General features: G+C 35.3%; 1 long non-coding RNA gene across 1 annotated transcript; it reads left to right on the forward strand.

Annotated features, from left to right (window-relative positions):
* The first annotated feature begins 596 nt into the window (after positions 1 to 596).
* LOC144380961 (uncharacterized) lies at positions 597 to 3,243 on the forward strand. Its single transcript, XR_013445320.1, has 3 exons — positions 597 to 766; positions 855 to 1,254; positions 3,167 to 3,243. It is a non-coding gene; the product is annotated as an uncharacterized LOC144380961 (long non-coding RNA).
* Positions 3,244 to 13,650: the final 10,407 nt, after the last annotated feature.

Consider the following 13,650-nt stretch of genomic DNA (forward strand, 5'->3'; position numbering starts at 1 on the left):
TATCAGTGGACCATTCTAGAACTGTTTTTATTCCACTCTAATCTTCCCAATGAATCTTGCTGCCTTTGCAGTGTCTTACTTTGATTAGGGTATATACTCCACCATTCTTGACAGGAAGACTGACCGTGTGAGAAAGAAGGAAGATGGATTAGGGGAAGACAAACAAGGTAGGGAAGTCACATAGATTTTCTATGTTCTGTCTTGGTTGGGAAGTAAAAAGCCACAAAATAGTATGGTTAGAAGATTTCTTTCCTAAGCTGGTATTTAAGAACGTAACCATGTTGAACATATATGCATATATGCATATGTGTTTTTGTCTCTGTGCTGCTGTGTGTACTGGTATCTACAGACACGGCATGGTGTATGCTAATGTGATCATGAAACATTTACAGAATATCGGCATTACAAGTGAATGAGAAGACTAAAAAAATCATAAACTCTTGATAACTTTCTAAAGTCATATTTGGGGACAATGATAATGATGACAGATAATTATAATTTACCCAGTATTTCTGCTATGCCTCTTGTTTTATAGACCCTTTTTTTTTTTTCTTTAAAGATTTTATTGAGAGAGAGAACAAGCGTATGGGAGAGGCAGAGCAAGACGGAGAAGCAGGATCCCTGCTGAGCAGGGAGCCCGATGCGGGGCTCGATCCCAGGACCCTGGGATCATGACCTGAGCCGAAGGCAGACGCTTAACGACTGAGCCACCCAGGTGCCCCTAGAGACCCTTTTAAACAGTCCTCACAATAGCCCTCTTCAAGAGGTACTGTTATTTGCATCTATTTTACAGATCATTGAAGTATAGCAATACAGGATTTTGTTCCCAAACCTGCTTCTTTACTTCCCTCTAGCTCACTCTCCAACCCATGGAAGAAATTCTTTTTGTTGATGGAGTCAAGAGACAAAGGCATGAGCAGAATTAACTTCATACCTTAGGCTATGAGAACCGGCCCCACAGCAGCAACAAAATAGCAAGCCTGTAGGCGCTCTACACTGAAGTAATTGGCAGTACTTGAAGTATTCTCCTGCAGAGCACTCCAAGGCTGGACATCGCTCAAGGACAGTGCCCCGTCTTGGTTGGGAAGAAAGTCCTAGACCAGGACTGGTGGATTGAGGAAAGAAATTCAGAGACAGAAAGAAATCTACCCATCCAATAGGAACTCTGCATGGTTATAGGGAAACTTGGGGGTACGGTGAAGACCTCTTTTGCAACATCTTCAGGACCCTGGCTGGATATTTAATTCTCTAAAGGTAAAATTATTTTCTTTCTAAATACACACTGTTCCTGCAAGCCATCCCAGATGTTGCCAACATAATGGAAAGAAATGAAGTAAATTATCTATAATCCTACTACATTGGGCAACTTCTAATTTGAATCCAGGTCTGTCTGATTCCAAAATCTATGCCTTTAAAACCATGTTGCATTGTTCACAGAGTACACAACAGACAACTTGTGTCTCTATTGATATCTGCTATTATAAACAACAGATACTTCTTGAAATGTAGGAGATAAAACTCCCGAGAAATGAGAATGTCTCATATATACCAGAGAAGCACTTTCAACCTTTTTCAGTTCCCTACAATCTATTTTAATCTATCCAATGAGGAAATGCCTAAATTATATCTGTTTATAACCTTGAGTCAATTTTCTATGAATAATACCATTCCAAAAAAAAAAAAAATCGATATTTTCACTATTAAATGTACATAGATACCCATATGTATAGAGAAATTGATAGTAAATAGAGAAGCAGATGGAATACAATTGTAACCGTTGGCAGAGAAGTAGAATCTCAAATCTTGCCACATAGCAGGAACAGATATTTGCACTGTATCAACCTAGCCAAACACTTTTGTTTATTTGAGATGAATTTTAAAATATATATACTTACATTTTTGAACCTGGGAATTACATTTGCTTTAGTAGTGATAGCTGAAAGAATTCATTTTTCATAGATTTATCCTGAGAGGGTGTTATAAATATCACTGCTGCTAGTTTTTACTTACTTATTTATTTTTATTTTAAAAATTTTTAAAAGATGTATTTATTTTAGAAAGAGAGAGAGAGTGCATGAGTGGGAGGAGGGGCTGAGGGAGAGAGCAGACAGAGAGGGAAAGAGAGAATCTCAAGCAAACTCCCCACTGAGTGGCCAGCCTGATACGGGGCTTGATCCCAGGAATCATGACCTGAGGCAAAATCAAGAGTCCAATGCTTAACTGACTGAGCCACCCAGGTGCCCCACCAACTGCTAGTTTTTAATTGCATGCTTCCCTCGTTTACAAAAGTCAAAACCTTTACTAAACCTTGACTTGTATTCCCACTACTACCTGCACCAAAACTGAACAAAAAGTACAACTATATTATAAAATCTTTCCTGAAGAAGTAGGCTGAAGATACAGAGTTCTCATTTTGTGTAAATGGCAAGTGACATTCCACCATTTAAAAATTGTCATCTCTTAATTTCTCACACACAGTGTCATGGTTAAAGTAGGTGCTCAATAAATGTTGCATTACATTGAAAATAGGTGTGTACCCCAAATATAATTTATTGTGAAAGAACCAGATAGCTCAAGTTTCTATGGTAAATGCAACTAAGGTGGTACAACCTAATTTGAGGGTGATAGTCTAGAATACCTATTAATATAAATTTCGATACAATTCTACCCAAGTCATTTGAAAAAGCTTAAACTGTAATCTAATTTACTGCATGTATTTGAATGAATACTCCAAATTTAAGACAAAATGTTCTTATATATAAATATAGGTATACACACATGTTTGAAATGAGAGATTGATACACTCAGCAGTCTAATAGAACATCTGGGAGAGTTTTGAGGCATACTAAAAAAGGAAGACAGTAAAAATGAAGATTGCTTATAAGCTGAATTAAGGAGTAGGCAGAATTGCATCTCTGAATTCCTGAAACAGCAATAGAAAGAAGTGTACTCTTGCTTAGAGAGTTGGAGAGGGTGTGCTGAGGGGGAGCAATTATTAACCTGAACTCAAGGGTGTGTCTTCTATATAACTCAGCATAAATATCTCCATTCCTGTAAAGAATGAGAATGAGAGAAAGAAACTTGAAAAGGCTTCTCCCTCACTGTGTGCACGAATGCTAACTATACATTTCTGCCCACAAATTTCTTCTTCTTCTTTTTTTTTTAGGTGTTGTTTTTCTGCTTTGTTTTAGACTGTGGAAGGCCCCAAATAGTTGCATCCAGAAAATAAACGTGTGATAAGAGAATCTGAGAGGTGATTTCCTACTGGCCTTGGCTTGGCTGTGCAGCAACTGGGGGCAAGTGACAAAATTAGAAATGTCTGTATTCCATTTTAATTAAAAGGAATCCACTGACACAGGACTTGGCACTTATTTTCTAGCTTATAAATGCACACACACACACACACACACACACACTTATGGATGATGTTTTCCTCTTTCTCCCAATTGTCTCATTATTGATATGTCCAGACATAATTTATGTTGCTTTGGTTATAGCTTCAATTAGGCCTGTAAGTGACCTGGTTTATTATGTTAGTTTAGGTGCTTACAGCACACACACATTCTCGAAGTATGCTAAGATAACAGTACCAAGGGCAGTAACAAATGAGTATTTAATACTGGCTGAGATAGAAATAAAATAACTGTTTTCAAATAGGGCTGATTAAATGAGAACCAAAGATAACTCAGAAGCTAATGTATGAACTGTGTGACTGGTAACACAATTAATTATCTTTTCAAAAACTGTTATAGCTTTATAATTATTCATAATTCATACAGCTCTCATGTAATATTACCCTTTGTGCCACAAACAAATACTTTATGCAGCATATAAAAATTAGAGATTTGGTGCAGCATATTATTATTATTCATACTTCTTTTTTTCTTGATAAAGCAATTTTTTGCTGTCTAGTTTATTTTAAATACATTACCGCATATAATTATTTTTGTTGCTAGTGAAATCTAAGACGAATGATAATTTATCTTCTTATCTAGAATGCAAGCCCCTTGATGGCAGGGACCACATTTTAATTTGCCATAATGCTTTATACAAATTGATTGCTCAAATGCTCGTATTGAATTTAATGTTTATTTGTCTGTCTAACTCAGAAAAAAAAGACATTTCTAATTCCACAAGATAATTATCTTTCAAGTTCGTTTGCAAAAGATATGTTAGAATTAATATATTGCAGTTGTAGTGGCTTAGCAATATTTCTGTAGACAATTTCATTTCTAGAATTTTGCTCATCTTTAAAAATACATATTTAAATTACCAATTGATTGACATCCAAATTGAAACAAAGTACCTTGCACTGAAGCAAAGGGGAATATTTAGGTTCGACAATGTTGCCCTTGTTTAAGCAACAGTGCTTGATTAGCTAGTAAAAATATTAGTTATGCTAAATTATAAGAATTGAGACTGTCTGGCTAATTAAGAGTTTTAATTAGTAACATTTATTCAGCTATAGCTTATAGATATCTTAGTTTCCAGGAGCTATACTGTTGCTTAATACCAATATTTAAAAATTTATTTTACATGCTTAATATCTCTACTTGATATGACCCCAAAGCTTTGGGTGTCTATACAGACTTGCAAATAATTGTCTAATAATGCTGATTTGACAGCAAGGAGTGGAAATACTAGAGAGAGGGAAAACTAAGTTCTTCAGGGTCTTGTGTTGATTTCTATCTTATTTTTTCCTGTTTAAAGAGATATAAGTGGACATTTTACAAAGCTAAATATAATTTTATTCTCAGAGCATTATTTTGGAGAAATGTTTTCTTCTATTCCTCTCTGTCCTCCAGAGTTACCAGGATGGTGGCCACCCTTCCGAGAGTGTCAGATTCTCTCATGCCACGTATCCATTTCTACTTAACGTATTTCCTTCTTCCAGAATAGAACCTGATATCCTGTCTACATGCCTTCTTGATAACAGTGTTTACATAGGATTTGAGGAATTAGAGCCATTTTCCCTCACCATCATAGTCTCCCTCTACCTTCCGAATGGGACTTTCACTGGGATACTGATGGAGAAAGAAAGAGAACAGACAATACCAGTATTTATTACTAGAGATTTCTAGTTGATATTGTGACAAGTAACAAAGCTTTGCAAACATATTTAGGTAGCCCTTTAAAAAATCATATTTAGAAATTCAAGCAATAAAATTAGGCTGTTAACCACTAAATTTAAGTAAAATGGATTTAAAATTTTATATAAATGTGGAAATGATTTTTCAGGCATACAATATTAAGTTGGTTTTAATTTAGTAAGTTTTAGATACATTTATCATAAAGTAATGCCTTACTAGAAAATACTAGAAGCATGTGCCTCAGGCCTAAAGGAAACAAAGTAATCCGGAAGGATTCAGGTAGTGTCCATAACAGTAATGTGAAACAGATATTTTCCTTAGTTGTGTGACCTTGGCCCTCTCCATTAATCTCTCTGGGCTTCTTTTCCTTCATCTGTGAAATGAAGGGATTGAACTAGACGATTTTAAACTCACTTCCAACATTCACATATATTCCCTTCTGTGGATTTTCCATTTACAGAAACTGACTGAGGTTGTACTCAGGAGACAGGTAATTCCATACAGATTAGGCCTCAAAACATGCTTTCTCTACTTCTACATCATTTCCTGCAGGGCCCTGAGGAAAAACTAACTGACAGTACACGTTATTTTTAAAATATTTCAACCAATGCCTTTTTATTTCTGGCATATTGATAGTTAAGTGTAATTTATCAAAGACAAATTGTTTCACTAGCCACAGGTGAATTGTGAATCACACATAAATTTCTCTTGAATGTAGTTTGGTTAAAATTTCCTTAGAGACTCATCATGTAGAAGTTATTAAAAGTCAATATCATGACCCAGAAGAGCACATCAACCTTTTAGGATGTTTCTCTTTAAACCTATACTTACTGATGAAAAAGAAATAAAATTTAATCTATTAGAATTAGATCAGTTTAGGTTCAATAAGAACAATGAAAGGATGTATTCAGTAAAAGAGAGGAAAAAAGTCTATTATATCTTAAGGCATTTAATCTGATGTACAATATAATTTAATGTAACATAATCTAATTAGCCTAAATATGCCTGGTTAAATCTGTTTGTATTGGCTTTATTATTTTAAACAAATAAAAACAACATACACAAATGTTGGGATTCTTAGCAATGAATGAGAATATTTCAAAGTTGGAATTTTTATGTTCATTTATAGTCAACTTTTTTGGTGAATGCTCAAGAGAAGATAATAAGCAACACATTTTTATTTGTGGATGGTACTAATTTGGATGATGTTGCATACCCTGGGGAGGACAGGGAAATAATTTTAATAAAGAACCTGGAGGCATTAGAAGTGTGGTAAGGAAATGATAAAACCAAGATTTTAGTTGTAAAAATGCAAATCATTACATAAGGGGAGGAAATAACCTAATGCAGCTACTCAGAGGGTGGGACAGACCCAAGAAAACAGTTAGGGACAAAATAAATCTCTGTGTGATAGTCCAGAGTAAATGAGCTATGAACTAGCAATGATAATACGCAGAAAATGTTCCCTTGCACTTTTGCACCACAAAGAGGCATTGTGGCATAGGAAGATGAAGGCCATGGCACCTAAACATTGGATTCATCTTCTGCTACATATCAAAAAACATGGCATGAATGCACCGCTGGACACACAACTGCGTAGGGGTCTGACTTCTAGGAAGTGAATTTCTGTTAAACCTCTGGTCAGTGGACTTTTTCTAGATGAATATAGTGCAAACAAATAGAGCAAGAAATAGTGACTTGCTATGATCAACGTCTGAATCCCGGGAATTAAAGAGAAATTCCACACAAATAGCAGATGAGCTTCATTCTTATTAAGCTTAACTCAGCTTCAAAAAACTCAGGCTACAGAAACAAGCATTCCTTTCTTTTTTTTTTTTTTAAGATTTTTATTTATTTATCTGTCAGAAAGAGAGAGAGAGTACGCACAAGCAGGGGGAGCAGCAGAGGCAGAGGGAGAAGTAGACTCCCTGTTGAGCAGGGAGCCCGATATGGGACTTGATTCCAGGACCCTGGGATCATGACCTTAGCTGAAGGCAGACGCTTAACCAACTGAGCCACCATCAAGATAATTTAAAGAGACTAAGCAAGCAATTTGTTATTTAGCTTTTAGTTATTTACTAAATAGTGACTATTGAGTTTATATTCATAGAATGAATGAATGAATGAGTGAATAAGTAAATACAAAGTAGACATTTTTACATCCATTTCATAGATGAGAAAAGGTGAGGTCCACAAAAGTTAATCAATATTGCTAACCTCACCCAGGAAATAAGTTGTGAAGCCAGAATTTAAGTACGCCTAATGCTAAAGTCCATGATTTTCCCCATTATTAAACTAGCTCATTGATTCTGTGAACTGATCCAGTGCCTTCAGTCCTATAATACAAATTTATGTCTCCTTATCTGCTTTTAGAGACTCTGGATTTCTGCTTTATAAAGCCTTGGGTTAGGTTTTTCATTGGCTTTTAATCAGTTCTGTTAAGCACGTAACAGAAAGAGTATCTGGAATTATTTCTAAGTTCGTACACATGAGATTTAGAAACCATGGAAATGGCAAATTTTACAAGTAAAAATTCTCATGTGAGCAAATTACTATGTCAAGATGGGAGACTATTACACATGCATTACTCAAAACTTGTTTCTCATTGTTAAGCCCAGTTAGCACAGTCATCCCAAGGAACACTAGTAAAATACACCTTGAAAGATTGCTAACATTAATCAGTACCTATAGAAAAAGAAAATGCAGAGCTTTATAAAGACAGTCTGTTTCACTTCTCAATTTTTATTTTGTTCTGCCAAATAATTTGGTATTTGGGTTCACTTATTTAGGTAGGTCCAAAAGATTGTCTGAGATGAAAGGTATATAGGCAACTGCATATTTCCTACTTATCTTGACAAATAGCACAACACAGGTACTTTCATTAGACAGATTGAGTATGAAATGGACATGGTCCAAAGTGAGTAATGTTCTAAGGGCTTTTTAATTTTAGACATTAGTTTCAACTAGGGAAGATAAAAATATTAATATGTCAATTTTGTAGAATGAAACTTGCACATGATTATACATAGTGTTAATTAGCTTAAGAATTTATTGTTCACCCTCCATAACTTGCTGTATCTGTCAAAAGAAAACACTTTGGAGAACTATCAAGTAATTTAATTATCTTCATGGGCACAACCAATATGAAGCCACTTAAAAAAATGGGCTAAAATTTTACCTATATTTAATACATATAATTATAATGTAAAACATGAATGCCATAAGACCAACATGAAAATTAGCCTGTACAAAGGTTATTAAATTCTGTTTGGGATTACCTTGCCTTAAAGAAAAAGGGGAGAAAATGTCAAACATATTTTTGCATTGCAAGTAATTTTTAAAAAACAATGAGAAAGTCTTGACCTTTGATATGCAACTTAAAAAAGGTATATGGTTATTTTATGAAAAATAGAGATCTTGGGACCATGAACCAATGGGATCAGGTTCTTTCTTCTGATTCCTGATTTTAGAGCAGAATGTATTTAGAAATTACTGAGATATGGTCAGGGTTAAGGTGTTGAGTGTCTCTTGCTTTTTTGTGATTTTTTTTTTTTAAAGCATCTTTAATTCAAGGCAGTTCTTAAGCAAGCAGCTGGAGCTGAAACTGAGCAGATAAGCTAGTGTCCCAGAGACCTCATTAGCATTACACCCATCACTAGCAAATCTACTGAAAACAAAATCACCTGGAAAATCTGAGTATTGTATCTTGTTAAAGAACGATCATTAGATAGAGAGGGGCAGGCATTTTTCCTTCTTCGTCCAGTGAATTCCACTATTCTGACTTTGTGATCCTTAAATGTACAGTTAAACCAACCTATATATAAACTACCAGAAAACATAATAATATTGTTCTTTAGCAGTCAAAGATCTAGAGCATTAAACACGTATAGGATGGTCAGAAATGGAAAGAAGTTAATAATAGCAGTGATAGAAAATGAGCCTGAGCGTTGGGGAAAAGGCTGAGTCTTACACAGAACAAAGGCTCAGAGTTAGAGTGGGATAAGTGTGGGGTGCATCTTGATTCTGAATGATAAAAGCTGGTACTTGACCTCTGCAAGTCTCTCCTTTCTAAGATTACAATTTTACTAGAGCCTCAGGGCAAGGCTGTGACTAAAAGGAAGAGTCAAAGGCTCCAAAACTGAGGAAATTTGGGGGCTGAAGAAGAGTCAGGCAGAGCTTTCCAAATACGTAAGAAAGTCGTACCTTAGTTCTTAACCTCATATAGTGGGATCTCTTCCTACCCAATTTGACTGTAGCCAATTGTGCAGGAGTCAATGGGCAGATAGGTCTGGAAAGGTGCCAGCGTTCATGTACTGAGGAAAGGGCAAAGGGAGCAAAGGGATTATCTTGGATGTGATCTTTGAAGTGTTAAGACAGTTTGAAGCTGGTGAAAATCTAAGCTAAAATGCTGAATCTTTATAAATTATTATCTTTATACATAATACATAAGAATTGACAGGAACAAGGTATTATACCTGCTAAAGTTCCTGCAATTGTTCTGGTCTCTCAATATTGAAACTTTGTGATCTTTTGAGAATAACACAATAATATAAACCAGTTAAATATATTGATATTAATGAAAAATGCAATTTTGCTATAATATTAATAAGATCATTGCATAGATTTTAAAGCAAGAGTCTCAACATTGGAAGCAGATGAACAATACATATATGCTGTGTGTGTGTGTGTGTGTGTGTGCACATGAGTGTGCTATTACTGTTGTTATTAATTTTTTAAGGACAGATACCTTGCCCCATCCCTGGAGGTTCTGCCAATATGGTATGTGACCTAGGTATACGAATTTTTAAAAATATCTTTAAGTTATACTAATACACAACCAGGTTTTATAATTACAACTTGAAAGCAGATAATAGAAGTTAAAAGAATGACCTTCAGAGTAAAACTGGTCCAAATAATAAGTTTAAAGATTTTATTTATTTATTTATTTGACAGAGAGAGAGACACAGAGAGAGAGGGAACACAAGCAGGGGGAATGGGAGAGGGAGAAGCAGGCTTCCCGCAGAGCAGGGAGCCCCATGCGGGGCTCAATCCCAGGACCCTGGGATCATGACCTGAGCCGAAGGCAGACACTTAACGACTGAGCCACCCAGGCGACCCCCAAATAATAAGTTTAAACATGGTAGCCAATTAGTCAGTTTATTCAGTCTTAGATTCCTTAATATTAAAATTGGGATGTTAATAGAACCAACCTGATAGGATGGTTGTAAGGATAAAAAGAGATGACTCATGTAAGGCAAAACCAGTCTCTAGTGCAATAAATGTATTCAAGAAATATTTCCAGAATGAATGGACTGCTAATGGATGAATATTTTAAAATAAGGACCAATTTATAATGATTAAAAAAGAAACTAATGGGAAATAGAAATAATGTAACATTAATCTTTTGCAGCAAAATATGTTCTTATTCATATATATGTTAATATTAAAATACATTTTTCAAAATAATCTAATTTAAAATAAAATCTAGCAATCTAGCACTTAAAAATAAGTAAGTAATAAATGATCCAAATGCTCTTAGAGCTCTGATTTATCTACTGAAATTCAAATTGAGTTCAAGAATGGAAAATAGTATCGGGCGCCTGGGTGGCTCAGTTGGTTAAGCGACTGCCTTCGGCTCAGGTCATGATCCTGGAGTCCCGGGATCGAGTCCCGCATCGGGCTCCCTGCTCGGGAGGGAGTCTGCTTCTCCCTCTGACCCTCCTCCCTCTCATGCTCTCTGTCTCTCATTCTCTCTCTCGCAAATAAATAAAATCTTAAAAAAAAAAAAAAAAAAAAAAAAGAATGGAAAATAGTATCTAGATAGGGTTCCTCTTTGAGGAGCTACATTTGGGCAATTTGTCCATTATATAAACAATTTTTTTGTGATCCTGTCTTATAGCACCTGCCGCGGAAACAACAACAAAAACTGTGATAGGTATTGGCTTTTCATCATTCATTCATTTTCTTTTGGGAGGCAGTGTTGGACAAGAAAGCACACTATAATGTTATTATATTTAATTTTTTTATTTTGAAATAATTATAGACTCAAGAAGTTTAAAAAAATAGTACAGAGAGGTAATTTGTATCTACCTCACCCAGGTTCCTCCAGAGGTAACATTTTATATAAAAAGAATACATCGGCCAAACCAGGAAATTGACATTAGCACATTACAATGATTTTGACCCAGACCTTACTTGGACTCTACTTTTTTTTTTAATGTCTTTGTATGTAGTTTATGACATTTTATTAAATGTATGGATTCATATAATGACCACCAACATCAAGTTTTGGAACACTCTCCTCACCACAAAGGATCTCTGTTGTGTTATACCTTTATAGTTTAAACTGGAATATATTTTGAGAGTAAGAGGGGTCTAATAATGGGCATAAGCTGGGACTTCACAGGGAAAATTGGTATATATGGTCATCTTGATTTTAGCATATACGAATATGACCAGAGATGCTCAAAAAACAATAGGAAAGAGAAAGAGAGAATGAATGAATGAATGATGAATATCTCACATTATGTGCAAGAATTTAGTGTTTAGAAGCACATTTTTTTTCTTTGTGTGATAGGCTTCTAGGGGATTTTCAAGGTAATTTTAAATATGTGAAGTTTTTATCTAACATTTTACCTTTAGAATCTAAACCACACCTAGGCTGTAACTCAATTCTGTGAAAGTCTGGCTGATTCATTTAAGACATGGGCATATCTCCCAGTGTCCTCTTTCCCCTACACACACCTTTTCCAACAAGGTGTAAGTTTGTGCCTATGTAGGATAAATACATTTTGATGAGAGTATAAGCAGGGTTAGAGTTGGGACAGCTTGGTAAGACACAAGAGTGGAAGGAGTGGTGACATACTCAGCCTATGACAAGATGTGGCACTGCAGAAACTGTTTTCTTGTCTATTTTGAGACTACAGTCAGATAAATCCAATGTAACAAATGTAGATGTGACTCAATCTCCACTTTGTGCCTTTAACATATATATCCAATGCTATAAATTTCCCACTAATTGCTGCTTTTGATATGTTGTACTTTCCTTTTAAAAGTATTTGTATATTCAAAATATTTTAAAACTTCTTTTAAGAGTTCTTCTTACTAATGAATTGTTGAACACATCAAAAACTGATGATGTGAGGTGCTTGGGTGGCTCAGTCGTTAAGTGTCTGCCTTTGGATCAGGTCATGATCCCAGCGTCCTGGGATCGAGCCCCATGTCAGGCTCCCTGCTCGGCGGGAAGCCTGATTCTACCTCTCCCACTCCCCCTGCTTGTGTTCCTGCTCTTGTTATCTCTGTCAAATAAACAAAATCTTTAAAAAAAAAAAAAAACTGATGATGTACTATGTGTTGGCTAATTGAACATAATAATAATAAGAAAAAGAGTTCTTCTTTGATCATGTTACTTACAAGTGTTGTTTAATCACCAAATATTTGGAGATTTTTCTAGCTATCTTTATGTCATTGATTTCTAGCTTAATTCCAATGTGGTCTGAGAGTGGACATTGTATGATGTCTATTCTTTTAAATTTGTTAAAATGAGTTTTGTGGCCAGAATGTAGTATTCCCTGGTGAATATTCCATGTGAACTTGAGAAGAATGTGTATTCTGCTGTTGTTGGATTAAGTAGTCCATAGATGTCCATTATATCCTCTTGATTGATGGTGTTGTTGAGTTCAACCATATTCATCCTGCCTGCAGGATCTGTCTAGTTCTAAGAGGGAGGCGGTGAAATCTCCAACTGTGATAGTGGATTCATTTATTCCTCTTAATCTTCTAATATCATCCTTCTTGGTTTCTGTGGCTCTGGAGGTAGTTCAGCCTCACCTTCTTGTGAGTATGTTATCATTTTTATAAATGCTTCATGCTCTTCAAAATAAGGTCTAATCATAGATTATGGTATATAAAGTTTGATGTGTATTTATTAACTCCAAAATATGGTCCAAATTCATATTTGTCATTGCCTTCTTGATCAGTCAATAATGAAGAAAGGTGTATCAAGATTTCTTATTATTATGTTTCTGTCAGTTTCTTCTATTTATAAGCACTTTTAAGTACTTTCAATTAAGAAAAGTGCATAATTTATATTTACATTTTAGATTATGTTCTTTATCAATAAATACACTTTGGTCTAGGTAATGTTATACCATTAACCAAATTTGGGAATAATCTCAACTTAATACAACATATTTTAAATATTGGCCAAATATAATAAAATTGGGACCAAACTGGGAGGTGCTGAAAATAAATTCACAACTCCTCTTTTTGATAGAGTGTGTTATTTAGAGGGAATAAGTAGAGAAAATTCTGATAAAACCATCTTTAAAACACCTGATCCACCAGTTTAGCAAAATCAATGGAACTAGAGATGTGTACTATGAGCAATGTGGGAAATCCTTACCCAGCCTCAGATAGCCAGTCTCATGAAGGGCACCAGGAAGAATTTCCTAGAAGGCACTGAAGATGAATGGTGGTAAAAACACAGTTGGGTGTTCACACAACACAGAGTCTGAGGATCACGAAATTTCTCACTAACTCATCCTTTCATCAAATTAGC

The sequence above is a fragment of the Halichoerus grypus genome, chromosome 2 (genome assembly GCF_964656455.1).
Source record: "Halichoerus grypus chromosome 2, mHalGry1.hap1.1, whole genome shotgun sequence".
Lineage (NCBI taxonomy): Eukaryota > Metazoa > Chordata > Mammalia > Carnivora > Phocidae > Halichoerus > Halichoerus grypus.